Genomic DNA, 13,008 nt, shown 5'->3' on the forward strand with positions numbered 1-13,008 from the left:
CAATAATAATAATCTAAAACTTCAATTCAAATAATACATGCATTAGAATATACACTTAAACATTTTTGCAAAGCCACAAGGCAATCACTAATTAACTTTTGAATAAAACAAGGCACATTGGCAACCCCCCTTAGTAACATTAATAATGTTCTGTATAGCCAAGGGGGGTGAAGGGGTGTTGAATCAAGACTAGAACAGGATGTGATAATCTTCAATTGAGAATCTTGAAAGAAGGCTCAGAACTGAACAATATCATGGACTGCATTTAACTATTTGCTGAAAGAGGACAGCAGCCATGCTGTAGAGACATGTGTGCAATGGGAACCCGTTGGATCCGTAAAAGAAAAGCCTGTAAAAATACGTAATCACATATTCTGACCTCCAAGCACCTGGCCACAGAGGATTGGTGCAGAATTGGGCCGGCGCCGTAGATCAGCAAAGTTTCATACGGATCTGAAGCGGCCGCTGGCAACATGGCGACCGCCTCATAATAAGGAGCTGCGGGCCAAAACGAGCGCTGGGAGAGATGCTGCAGAACTACAAAGGGCCGGAAGTGTATGGTTGCGCAGACACGAGCAATCAGTGGAGATCGTCTGTGCTGCCTTCACTCTTTGAGGTGCCTGATCAGAGGTGAGCACACTGAATCAGAGTACAAGCACATTGGAAGCCTGGTAACATAATCCTGGATTGTAGCAGGCGACACATTGTAACCGACTCTGATCTACAAGCGGGCAGCTCTGGGCTGTCAGGGATCTGTGTTGCCTGGCTACTGCGGCTCGTTGGAGTTGGCCGTGCAGGAGGTTCCTGCTGGGAACTGACATATAGTGCTTACCCTCCCTGGTTGATAACATAGAGCAATACCTCTGCTGGGACCCTGCTGGATGTCATGTATACCATGTATAACATCCTCGAGACACTGATAACTGTGTGAGGCACTGATGAAGTGGAAAGCAGTGACTCCTGGAGCAATTTGTAAGCCCAGGCAGTCTATTGATTTGACCCCTTTGTGGGGTGGTGTATCTCAGGAGGTGCTAGACGGGCCCTGGCTGGGCCCCTGTGGATTTGTTTGTGGTACTGCATGTGCGGTGGGCACCTGTCTGCTGTGTTCTGCTGGGGTGAGCTGCACAGAGGTCCTTTCTGGAGACTGGTGCCTGGGGTGTGCCCCTCTCTGAGCTGCGTTGTCACAATTGCTTGCTGAGCGTCTGAAGCAACAGGTGGGAGTTTCCCCCAGTGGCCTGCTAGGTCCTGTTGAGGTGAGGAGGTATCAACAAGGCAAGGGTTTAGCGCAACGGCTGCTTGTGACACACTGGAGGCGGATTGGGGTGAGGAGGAGCGCTGACTAGGAGCTGGCTGTCCAGGTTACTTGCACTACATCCTTCTGCAGCTGGAGATGGGGAGCGCGGGTCTAGCAGAGTGTGCTTGTTAGGGCCTTGAGCTGGTCATAGGAGGTATAGCTTTCTGGCTGTCTGGCCTTGGAACTGTTTGGCACCTTTTGTTAACTGAAACCACAGAGAGAAGGCCAAGCAGACCAAAATGGAGGCCTGCACGTGTGGTGGGGAGAATAAAGCAGCACCCCCAGCGGGCAACAGGGCTGCACAGATGCCTCAGCCTTCGGAACAATATACAGGAGGGGAAAAGCAGATCCTTTAGGCCATTGCTGCTCTATAGTCCTGCTTGGAGGTCAGCATCGATGCGGTCAGGACGGATGTGGGCCTGCTCAGGCAAGATGTTAGGGCACTGGCAGAAAGGATGGGAAGTGTTGAGAAGCAGGTGGGTGGAAATACTGCAAACATCATGAGCATACAGGTCAAAGTTGAAGAGCTGAATCAGAGGCTGAGGGTTCTAGAGACCTTGCTGAAGATGCAGAGGGCAGGGCCAGGAGAAACAATATGTGAATACTAGGCCTGCCGGAGTGGACTGAGGCTATGGACCCCACATCCTTTGTTGAGATCATGCTCCTTCAGGAAGTGGGCCCTGGGACACTGACGCAGGGCTTTACAGTGGAGCGTGCACACAGGTCCCTGACCAAGAAGCCCCACCCAGAGGCACCTCCAAGGTCAGTCATCACCAGAATCATGAATTACAAGGACAGGGATTGGATCCTGGTATTTTAGAGGGAAGGGGAGTCATCCAAAAAGGGTCTGCCAAACTGGCCCTATAACCTGACTACACGCTCCAGGTACAAAGGCACAGAGCCCAATTTGGTTCCACAAAAGAACGACTGCGGCGAGCTTGCCTGAAATATATGCTCATTTATCCTTCTAGGCTCAAGGTGATGTATAATGGCAGGTCCCTTTTCTTTCAAAGCCCAGAGGAGGTGCACACATGGTTGGACATGATGACGATGGCCCCATTTGAGGAGCGGTGAAGCATTGCGTTATTGAAGGGCAGTGTGGGTCTGAGTGTGTGAGTCCTCTATGGGCGGCTGGCAGTGGCAGACAGGCAGTGTCTGGATGACCCTCTGACTGGTGCGCAGGGTGCGGCTTGACACATCAAAGAAGAGTCAGTTCTCTTGTGGGACTATCCACATACTGCACTGTTGGACAGCAGTGATTTTCAGAAGCGGGGCATGCTGAACCGCAAAGTTTGTACGTCTACGACGGACAGACCCGCTGCAGTGGGTGCTGGCGATACCCTCTGTTGAGTTGAACTTTAAGATACCAGTTCGAAGGTATGTGGCGGCTACATGGGGCCCCTAGGGGTCCCTCGTGCTATGGAAACAAGGCAATGACCATACACGAAAAGATGCGCCAGACACGAGGTTTCAAATTCCCAATGCTAGGGTTTATTGAAAGCAAAAGATAGTATCAATTGGCCAATTCTGATCTCACGCCCCGCGACGTGAGTTTCCTAGACCTCGAGGGATGCAAGAGAGCGAATTACATACATCAGTTACATATATACAAAATGCATATCATACAATCAGCAAAGTCATGTTCAACACCACTCTGTATTAAGTTCCTTTGAACTCGGGATGACGATGGACATATCAGATGAGTATGGCGATTATAATGCTTTCGATGTCTATTCTAGTAACAATGTGCAATTTAGAAAGTGCGGAGGCATCTTTTAGAACACGGTGGTTCTGTTCTTGGAAGCAATCTGTACACGGGGGAAGAGCCACATTCCAAGCTTTGCTATCTATGAGGTACTATTCGTGTCCTGGGAGACGACACGTTCTAAAGGGTTTTGCGAAAGGGGGCCGTAAGAGAAGCATAATTCAAGCCTTTAACTGTATTATTCTAACATATTCTACCATCGTACGAGACTGGCTGGCAGGTGTGAAGTGATTAAATGCCCTGCAGCTTCCTCCCAAGGCTACAGAGAGGGAGCGTGGGCATTCCTCTCTGGGCTACTCATGAGGAGTTTCAGCAAACTCTTCAGTCCCGCGACCTTGTCCTTTCATATTCAGACAACAATGTTAACAGTTGAGCAGAGTAAGCAGAATCCGCAAGAATTGCAAGCTGCAAAGCAGTTTTCAGACAGAAAGCAATGAGCAATGGTTAACAAGCAAAATGGCGATTCTTAATACATTTAAAATGGCCGCTCGTCAGTCAAGCATAGCAGTTCATATTTCTCCAATTCGGTGAATAAGACGGTTGGCCCACGGCTATCAAGTTACGTCTATCATTCAAATGAAGGGTATTCATTTTTCCAGATTGACGAACCCTCCTTTTGGCCGTGTGCCAAACATCTTATTTATTCATTGTATCCTCCTCTTCTGAGGAGGAGTCTGGGGTATCTGCATCTGAATCATTTCCATCATTAATGTCTATCGCCATGAATTGTTTTACTATTTTTGTTTCCTCAGTGTCTCTGTTATTCCGGCCATGCGTTTGTTTTCCTCTTAACACCATGTGCATACATCCCTTAGTACATCCATCAGTTATTTCAGTGCATATTATTGGTAAGCATTGTATGCAACAGCAGCATGTTATGAATATCCCGAGTACCATCATTAGTATCGAAATTAACTTCCATCCCCAAGACCGCAATAATCCCCATAACCAGGATTCTATCCCCCAACCCCCTGCTTCAGTAGAGAGTGTGGAACTTATGACATGTAATTTCCGGATCACTTTAAATATCGTAGAGGAGTAGTCATCTATATACACACAGCATGCAGTTTTTACAAGCTTGCAAACTCCCCCACAATCAACTAATATTATATCGAGAGCCATCCTGTTTTGGAGTGCCATCAGTCTTATTCCTTTTTCTTCTAACGTCATATTCAATAAAATATCCGTTGTGGAATCTATTGTTTTTTGTAATATTCCAGACAGTTTTCTTATATTGTAAGAGTTTTCTATTTGGGACAAGAACGGTATAAATGATTTGGCTATATCCATTTCTATAATTCCATCCTCACTACTCCTTTGAGTTCTACCTTTTGTTCGTCTGGCTACTTCTGCTGTCTCCAAGAGGAACACTCCTGGAGACAGTAGACCTAGGTAGCATGTACCTCCCCAGTTCCTAGGTAACCATGGATATGCTTTTTCTCCACATATAAAATAAACAGGGTCTCCCACGTACACAAGTTCTAGTTCATGTTTTAAAACCACTATGTTCAGGCAGTTGCTAAACGTTCCTACTTTATAGGAACCCTTTTTCTGTAGACATAGGGGAGCAGTTTTGGGGCTGTGATCCACTGCATAGGCATGGGGCACAGCATCTTTGTTCCATTCATCCCTCATCCGAAATGTCATTATTGATGTTCTTTCTGCTGGCGGGGTTGGTCTATTCTGCCTATGTAATCTATCTAGTTTTGTTATTTTTCGTGTATTCTTTCTCACGGGTTCTAGTGCAAATACGCGACCTTTTTGGAATATGGAACAACCCACAGGTCTCATGATTACTTCCTCAAATTCATTCATATTGGTCTCATCTAGCTGACCCGTATTACTCTTGTTCCATTTCCCAAAGAACATTGCACTTAACGTTACTTCACAGGAATAAATCAATGGCAATGGTTGTGCATACCAGCCTATCCCTTTCCCACCGTGCTGTGGTAAATGGGCGCAAACCCAGCAATCTTTTTTCTTTAACACCGCATGGGTCATGTTCATGATGAGCAACAATGTATTGTTGCCGTAACCTTCTCTATGCCTTTCTTCCATTGGGCGCAAAGTACCAGTGATTCCATGAACCGGGCTTTCAGTAGCTGTTTTTGGCAAAAGTGTTTCTAATGGGTGTACATACTCCAGGAACCATAGTGTAATAGCTGTTATTGTTGGTACTATCATACTTAAGAAACATAGGACCAATGTCCAAATCAGTACCTTATTCCTTTTACCATGCTTTTTCCATAAATTTACAGTCTCTAAATCTATTATTTTTTTAGCAGGGGTGCAGGAGGAGGCTGAAACCAGTCTTGACTTGTTCTTCATCGTCCTTCTTCTTGCTGGCGAAGTTCGTCGTGAATGTCTCTCGTTCTTGATGCCAGAAAAGTTCAACGAGAAATGTCACAGTTCAATTCTCCCAGCCTTTTCACAGCCTGGATCATTTATCCACTCCCGAGCAAGATTAGTTGTTCTTTCTCCCACTGCTCAGACGATTTCTGAACAGTTCTTTATTGATAGAGTACCATGTGCATCCAGCTTGTCCCGCTCTGGCTTAGGACACATGTACTCTATCAGCCTTAGTACTTATGTGCGTCAAGCTTGTCCTGTTCTGGCTCCTGACACATGTACTTTATAAGCGCACCGAGGAGCCGTGAGTTTTGAATTGTCCGACTTGCACAATTCTCACACTTCTCTCCTCTACGCCCCTGGTTCCTACTCCGTCCGTGAGTAGAACCAAAGGCCAAAAAGAAAAGCACCAAAGATCTGTGGATCACTTTGCCTGTCGAGGCCACAGATTATATCGATTCACTCCTGCTATTGTATGATCCGTGAATAGTGCCCTTGCATTTCCAGTATCAGGCTCAGTGTCAGCCTGTGGCACAATGATGGGCAGCGATGGGCGTCGTGGCAATGATGTAGTTTCTTTCTCTGGCTTTGGTGCATTTGCGAGAACTGGTGGGCACCAAAGGGGTGCACGCATTGTTTCTGCTCGTGTTTGCAATGCAGGGTTTGTGTCGTTCGGCAGTGATGTTGTTTCCGCTGAGCAACGTTGGGGCACTTTTCGCCCTTCCCCCTTACTGGCAGCCTCCTCAGGCTCTGTTTCGAGTTTCACTTCCCGTTTGCGCTTTGTTTCAACTTTCACTTCTCGCTCAGGCTGATGCTGTGGCACTGGACTGGCAACAGTTTCTTTCATTTCCGAGACCCTTGTCTTTTTCTCTTCGTCTGGATCAGGCAAAGTTTTCAGTGATGCTGGGAACCTTTTGGCATGGGTAGCATGGATCCATGCCTTGCGTCTGTCCACTCGGATGGCCGTCTGTGTTGCCAAAAGTACTTGATAGGGGCCGCGCCACCTGGGTGCTAATGCTGTCTTCCGTTCAAAGTTTCTGATTAGCACCCAGCACACAGGCTCCAGTGAGTGCCCCGGTCCTGTATATCGCATCGGCAGCGCCTCCTGCACCTGCTGATGAATCAAACGCAACTTTTGTATTAAAAGTCCACAGTAAGTGCTTAACATAGGAGAGAGCCCAGTCTTAGCCTGCACAGACGTGCACATACACAACAGCGCTAGGGGTAATGCATCCACCCAACTCAACTTGCTCCCAGCGCAAATTTTCGCTATCTTTGACTTCAGGATTCCGTTGTGTCTCTCCACCAGCCCGGCAGAACTGGGATGCCTGGAACTGTGGAATCGCTTCTCTATTTGCAGACCTGCACAGATCTGTAGCACTACTGCGCCCACAAAGTGGGGGCCGTTGTCTGACCACAGGACATGAGGCAACCCAAACCGGGAGAAATACTCCTTCAGCATTACTTTTGCTGTGGACATGGCAGTACAGTCTTTTAAAGGATATGCCTCCACCCACTTGCTGAATGCAGGGATTACCACTAACACGTACTTGTATTTGGGGCACCTTTCCATTTCTATGAAATCAAAATGGACCACCTCAAACGGCATAGAGGGTGGGCCGAAACTACCTTGTGTTGCAGGCACGTGATACAATTCTGCACTAGCCTTTCTGCATTCTTTTTTTGTGCTCATTCTTCCATACTGTGGATAAATACTGTACCATTTTCTCTGCGCAAATGTGGGTAGGGCTATGCACCATTATAACCATTGCAGTTATGTAACAATTTGGCAACATCCTGTTCTTTGTTTCCTTGTCCACCCAACATCCTTCCAAATCTAACTCAGCAAAGCCCTTAGCCCACCCCTGAATTTCTTCGGTCGTGGCCTCAGCCTGCATTTCTTTGACTGTTGCAACATTCTCTATCATACAAGGCACTTCCTCAGTCTGCACTGTCATCATTTTATTCCCCAAATCTGTGGCTGTTTGCTTCGCAATCCTGTCTGCAAACGGGTTTCCCTCTCCCACTCTGCATGTTACTTTCTCATGCGCCTCGCACATTACTATAGCTAGGCGTTATGGAAACGTGAGCGCAGACAACAATCGCACAATCAAAGGGCCATGCTGAATCCTGGCTCCATGTGATGTCAAGAAACCCCTCTCAGCCCAAAGTCGGCCAAAATTGTGAACCACGCCAAAGGCGTACTGGCTGTCAGTATAAATATTTACGTTCAGAATCTCAGAGAGTTCACAGGCTCGGGTCAGTGCTATTATTTCTGTGGCTTGTGCCGAATTGTAGGGGATCCTTCTGCTCTCTACAACTCTCTTTAGGGTAGTAATCGCATATGCAGCCGTTGATGTGCCATCAGGTAATTTAAAACAAGAGCCATCGCAAAATAACTCCCCATCTGGCTCTTTTTGTGGGATATCGCTCAAATCAATCCTTTCCTTTGTTTCTTCTTCAGTGATCATTAAACAATCATGGGGTGGTGATTCGTTGTCACCAATTTCTGCTATGGGCAGTGGCATTAATTCTGCAGGATTCAATGCGCTACACCTCATAATTTGGATGTGGGGTGCAAACAAGATGAGCTCATATCTTGTCAGTCTAGCTGGGGTGTTGGGTCTGCGTCCTATTTAATAGAACGTCTATAGCATGTGGCACCATCAGAATTGTGCCACAATACCATCCCTTCCGTTTGTTTCACTGATGCAGCAGCCGCTGCGACGGATCGCAAACATGTTGGTGGTGCGCGCTACAGGGTCCAACGCGCAAGAAAAATACCTGCACGGCCTATTTCTTCCACCTTGTTCCTGTGTCAAAACCGCCAATGCACATCCTTCACTCTCACTCACAAATAGTCTGAATATCTTTTTATAGTTGGGTATGCCTAAAACTGGCGCAACACACAATGCAACTTTCAATTGCTCAAACGCTTTCTGACATTCCTCATCCCACTGCAAAGGCATCTCTGCATCCTTTTTAGTCAATTTTATCATCGGCTTCACAATCAACGCAAAATTACTGATCCGATGCCGACAATAAGAGGCCATGCCTATTACAGCTCTCACTCCTTTTTGAGTTTTTAGAATAGGCATACTAGAAATACTTTTTATGCGTTCTGGTGTTAATCTTCTCCCTTCTTTCGAAAGTAAGTATCCCAAATAAGACACCTCCTTTTGATTATACTGGAATTTATTCAAACTTGCCTTATGACCATGGGTCGCTAAATGTGTCAAGAGTAATACAGTACTTTCTTTGCAGATCACTTTCGTGTCAGCAGCTAATAACAAGTCATCTATGTACTGCAAGAGTACGCAACCTTCGGGTAGTTCTAGCATGTCTAGCTGCTCTTTTAGCGCTCTGCTGTAAATGCTCTGGCTTTCTGTATATCCTTGTGGAATGCGTGTGAATGTGAATGATCGACCTCCTAGAGTGAACGCGAACAGATATCTACTGCTTTTATCCACTGGGATGCTAAGGAATGCGTTCTTTAAATCAACTACACTAAAGTATTCTGCAGTGGCCGGTATTGTTGTGACATCTGGGACCAAAGGGAATTGTGGGTCTACCACTTTGTTTAATGCGCGCAGATCAAATTATGAAACGATAGGGTACTTCATTGCCTCCTTTCTTGTAAACTGGAAGAATCGGGCTCTTGCAAGTGCTTCCTGCAATTTCCTCAACCACCCCCAATCTCACCAGGTCAGTAACAATGGTTTTCAATCCCTTCTCACCTTCAACAGAAATTTTATACTGGGGAATTCGTGGTAGTGTTACACCTTCTTTCAGAGTTATTTTTGCTGGCTCTATTTTCAAGCATCCTACATCATTATCATGCATTGCCCACAGACAGGTTGGTACTCTACTTAACTCTTCTGGCAACTCTTTTGACATGAATTCCGTCACCGGTGCATCATGAGGCCACATCGTGAGGAACACCCCGTCTGCCGTACAATGTATGACTACCCCCAATTTTCTCAACAAATTTAATCCTAGCAAGTTCTCTCCACAATTCTCTGTCAAAGGAAATGGACACTGCTCCATAAATGGTCCTATTGTAATTGGGACAGCTTCGGACATGGGGTTAATTACTGGTGTACCTGCGAACCCTACAGAAACATTCTTCTGCCCTGACAGTGGTATGTCCGGAAATAAGTGGTGGTCTATCGAACACTTCTGTGCCCCTGTATCTACAAGGAAACGGTGCTCCTTATTCCGACTCTCATTTCTACATAGGGTCCTCTCTGATTCACGGGAGTAGACACTGGTTCCGACCCCTGTCGTGGGCTGTTGTAACGCTCACCTGATTCCCGTAGAGGCACCGGTCTTGACTGGGCGTATACCGTATCTTCAAAGGTGATGTGTAACACACGGCTGGCTCTTTGGGCTGGACCTCTGTGCACTGTATGTCTGACTCGAAGGGTAAGATGTCTGCAGATAGAAAATATGGGATTAAGGAACTGGGTTATTGAATGTCTCTCTCTTCTTCCCTTTCTCTTCTCCTGTAGAACCCCAAAGGTTAACGCTCTCACCTTAGGTAAGTGAACGCCGTGCTCTCCATCTGCCTCGGGGCAGGGTGCTGTAACCAGTTTCTTCACTGGATAAGGGGAGCAGGCCTCTTGACTTCAGAGGACTGCTGTCTGTCGTTTACTGCACGAAAGGTAAGTTTCGAGTAATTCTAATGTCTTTAAAGTCTTTAGTAATGATGTTTCTTGTTTTGCAGGGTTCCGGCGATGGCGGATGATGGGCTGAAGTGAGTTGAAGATGGAGCCCGTGTGATGAATAGAAGCGCCTGGAAGCACGTAAGTAAGCGCTTGTTGCCTGCTTCACGATGCGCTCTAACTGTCTTTTTATTTTGCAGGTACAAGTTTGGAGCGGCTGCAGGGTGCCGGAATACCCACTGGGTTAGATGTGGAAAGGAGTAATGGCACGTGAGTATTAAAGTTCCCCATTGTCTTTAAACGCACCTTGTTTTGTCTTTCAGATGCGGGATGCAGCGCCGAAGGCCTCCGGAGCGTGCGAAGAGTTGGTAAGCTTTTGTCTTTCAGATGCCGGAATGCAGTGTGAAGACCTCCGGAGCGCACGAAGAGTAGGTAAGCCTTTGTCTTTCAGATGCCGGAATGCAGCGCGAGGCGTTGGTGACAGCCGATGGACCAGGTAAGTGAAGAGCTGTCACTGAAGACCGTAATGCTAACCTTTTCTTTCTTGTCTTTATAGGTGTTGCTGAAGACTGGATTCAGGATGGTAAGCCTTTTTCCTTAGGCCCAGGATCAGATGCAGAAGACACGATGAGCGTTCTGCTGCAGAGGATGCAGAATAACGCAAAGCAAGATTCATCCATCGGGTGTGGTTTAAATAGCCTCCTGTAGTGCTTAGGTGTCTCCTTCCACAGCCACGCCTAGGTAAGAAAAGAGTTCCTGCTTTCCAGAAGAGTTCCAGTGTTCTGAATCTAGGGAGTGGCTCCTGCCCCACCCAACAGGAAAAGTAGTTCCAAACAGAAGAGGATCAGAGGCTCAACTGGCAGGCAAGTAAGCAGCATGGTCTGCTGCAGGTAAGTCCACCCAAGCATTATGAGCCCGGCGCTTCCAGCGCTGGGACTGGGCATATTTATGAGCCTGGTGCCACTGGCGCCAGGACTGTGTCCAAAAGGTCCCAATTGGGACTGGTTGGCACTCGGAACCTGGGTTATGGATCTGCTTCCAAGGGAGTTGGGAAAACCCTGACCTTTTGGAAGCAGAGATCATGACAGTACCCCCCCTCAAGGCCCCTCCCAAACCGGGCTTCTCCGGGGGTTTTGGCTTGTCAGGAAATGTTCGGTGAAATCTTTTGATTAGGCGAGGAGCGTGGACATATTCAGCAGGTTCCCAGGATCTCTCTTGGGGGCCGTAGCCTTTCCAGTCAATTAGGTAAAATAGTTTAGATTTGGAGATCTTGGAGTCCAGAATGCTTTTAACTTCAAACTCGAGTTCTCCATCAACTAGGATAGGTTTTGGAGATTTAGTTAGTCGGGTATTAGGTTGCACGGGTTTTAATAGAGAGACGTGGAAGACCGGATGTATCTTCATGTGCGGGGGCAAGTCCAACTTGACCGCTACTGGGTTTACTATGGTACTGATGGAATAGGGACCAAGGTATCTTGGGTTGAATGTGCGTGGCCCTTTTAGAGGTAGATATTTGGTGGATAACCAGACTTGATCCCCTACTTGATATTGAGGGGCTTCCTTCCGATGTTGATCTGCTCCTTTCTTGTATTGTTCTTTAGCCCTTTGAAGGTGAGAACCAGCTTCCTTAAAGGCTTTGGTGATTGTAGAATGCAGGTAGTCTACTGCTGGTGTTTCAAGATCTTGGAGGGGATCCAACTCCGAGGTTCGAGGGTGACTGCCGTACAAAAGAAAAAACGGGGTTTTCCCAGTTCCCGAATGGACAGAGTTATTGTAGGCATATTCGGCTATCCAAAGGATGTCTTTCCAAGTTTTTTCAGTTTGTTGCAGCATGCAGCGTAAATACTGTTCCAGAGTTTGATTGGTCCTCTCGGTTTGTCCGTCTGTCTGAGGGTGGTGACTGGTCGATAGTCTCACATCAATTTGAGCCGACCGACAGCAACTTCGCCAAAAATGAGAAATAAATTGACTACCTCGATCCGAAATTGGAACCGAAGGAAAACCGTGCAGTCGGACGATGTTTTCGAGAAATTATCGGGCCAGAGTTGCTGCTGTTGGCAAGCCTTTGAGCGGAATGAAATGCGCCATCTTGGAGAATGAGTCCACGATTACTAGAATCGTATTGTATCCGGAGCATGGAGGTAGATCGGTGATGAAGTCCATAGAAAGCGTATGCCAAGGGCGAGGTGGGATGTCAATAGGGCGTAAGAGGCCTGCTGGTCTTTCCTTTTGACTCTTGTTTTGGGCGCATACTCCACAGGACATTATAAAGTCCCTGATATCTTTTTTCCAAGACGGCCACCAGAAGTAGCGCTTGATCTTTTCTGAGGTCTTGGCCATACCGGGATGTCCTTCCATTAAAGAATCGTGATAACAAGAGATTACTTTTTTGTAAATCTGTGCTGGGTAGGTATAATCGTTCTTGGAAATACAATAAGTTGTCCTTTACTGCAAAGTCCTTTCCCTGCAGATGCCAATTCTGTATGTCTGCTGGAGTTACAAGTTGCCTGGCTTTATCCTTAACTTCCTCTATGGATTCTGTGGCGATTACACCCAGAATTCTTTGTTCGGGAATGATTGGTACAGGTTTAGGGTTGATCAAGTGTTCTTCCACTCCCATCCGAGAAAGGGCATCAGCTTTACCGTTCTTTGTTCCAGGTCCATAGGTAATTATGAAGTCAAACTCGGCAAAGAATAATGCCCAACGGAGTTGTCTAGAGGATTGGGCTTTTGCGGTTTTCAAATATTGCAGGTTTCGGTGATCCGTAATCACAGTAACGGTGTGTCGGGCCCCCAGCAGATAATGCCGCCAAGCCTTAAAGGCAGACTTGATAGCCAGAAGTTCCTTGTCAGTAATTGTGTAATTGATTTCAGGAGGCGAGAATTTGCGGGACCAAAATGCCATGGGATGCAACTGATTGGTTACCGGGTCCTTT

This window comes from Ambystoma mexicanum, chromosome 10 (assembly GCF_040938575.1).
Source record: "Ambystoma mexicanum isolate Mex_15411 chromosome 10, UKY_AmexF1_1, whole genome shotgun sequence".
In the NCBI taxonomy this organism is placed as follows: domain Eukaryota; kingdom Metazoa; phylum Chordata; class Amphibia; order Caudata; family Ambystomatidae; genus Ambystoma; species Ambystoma mexicanum.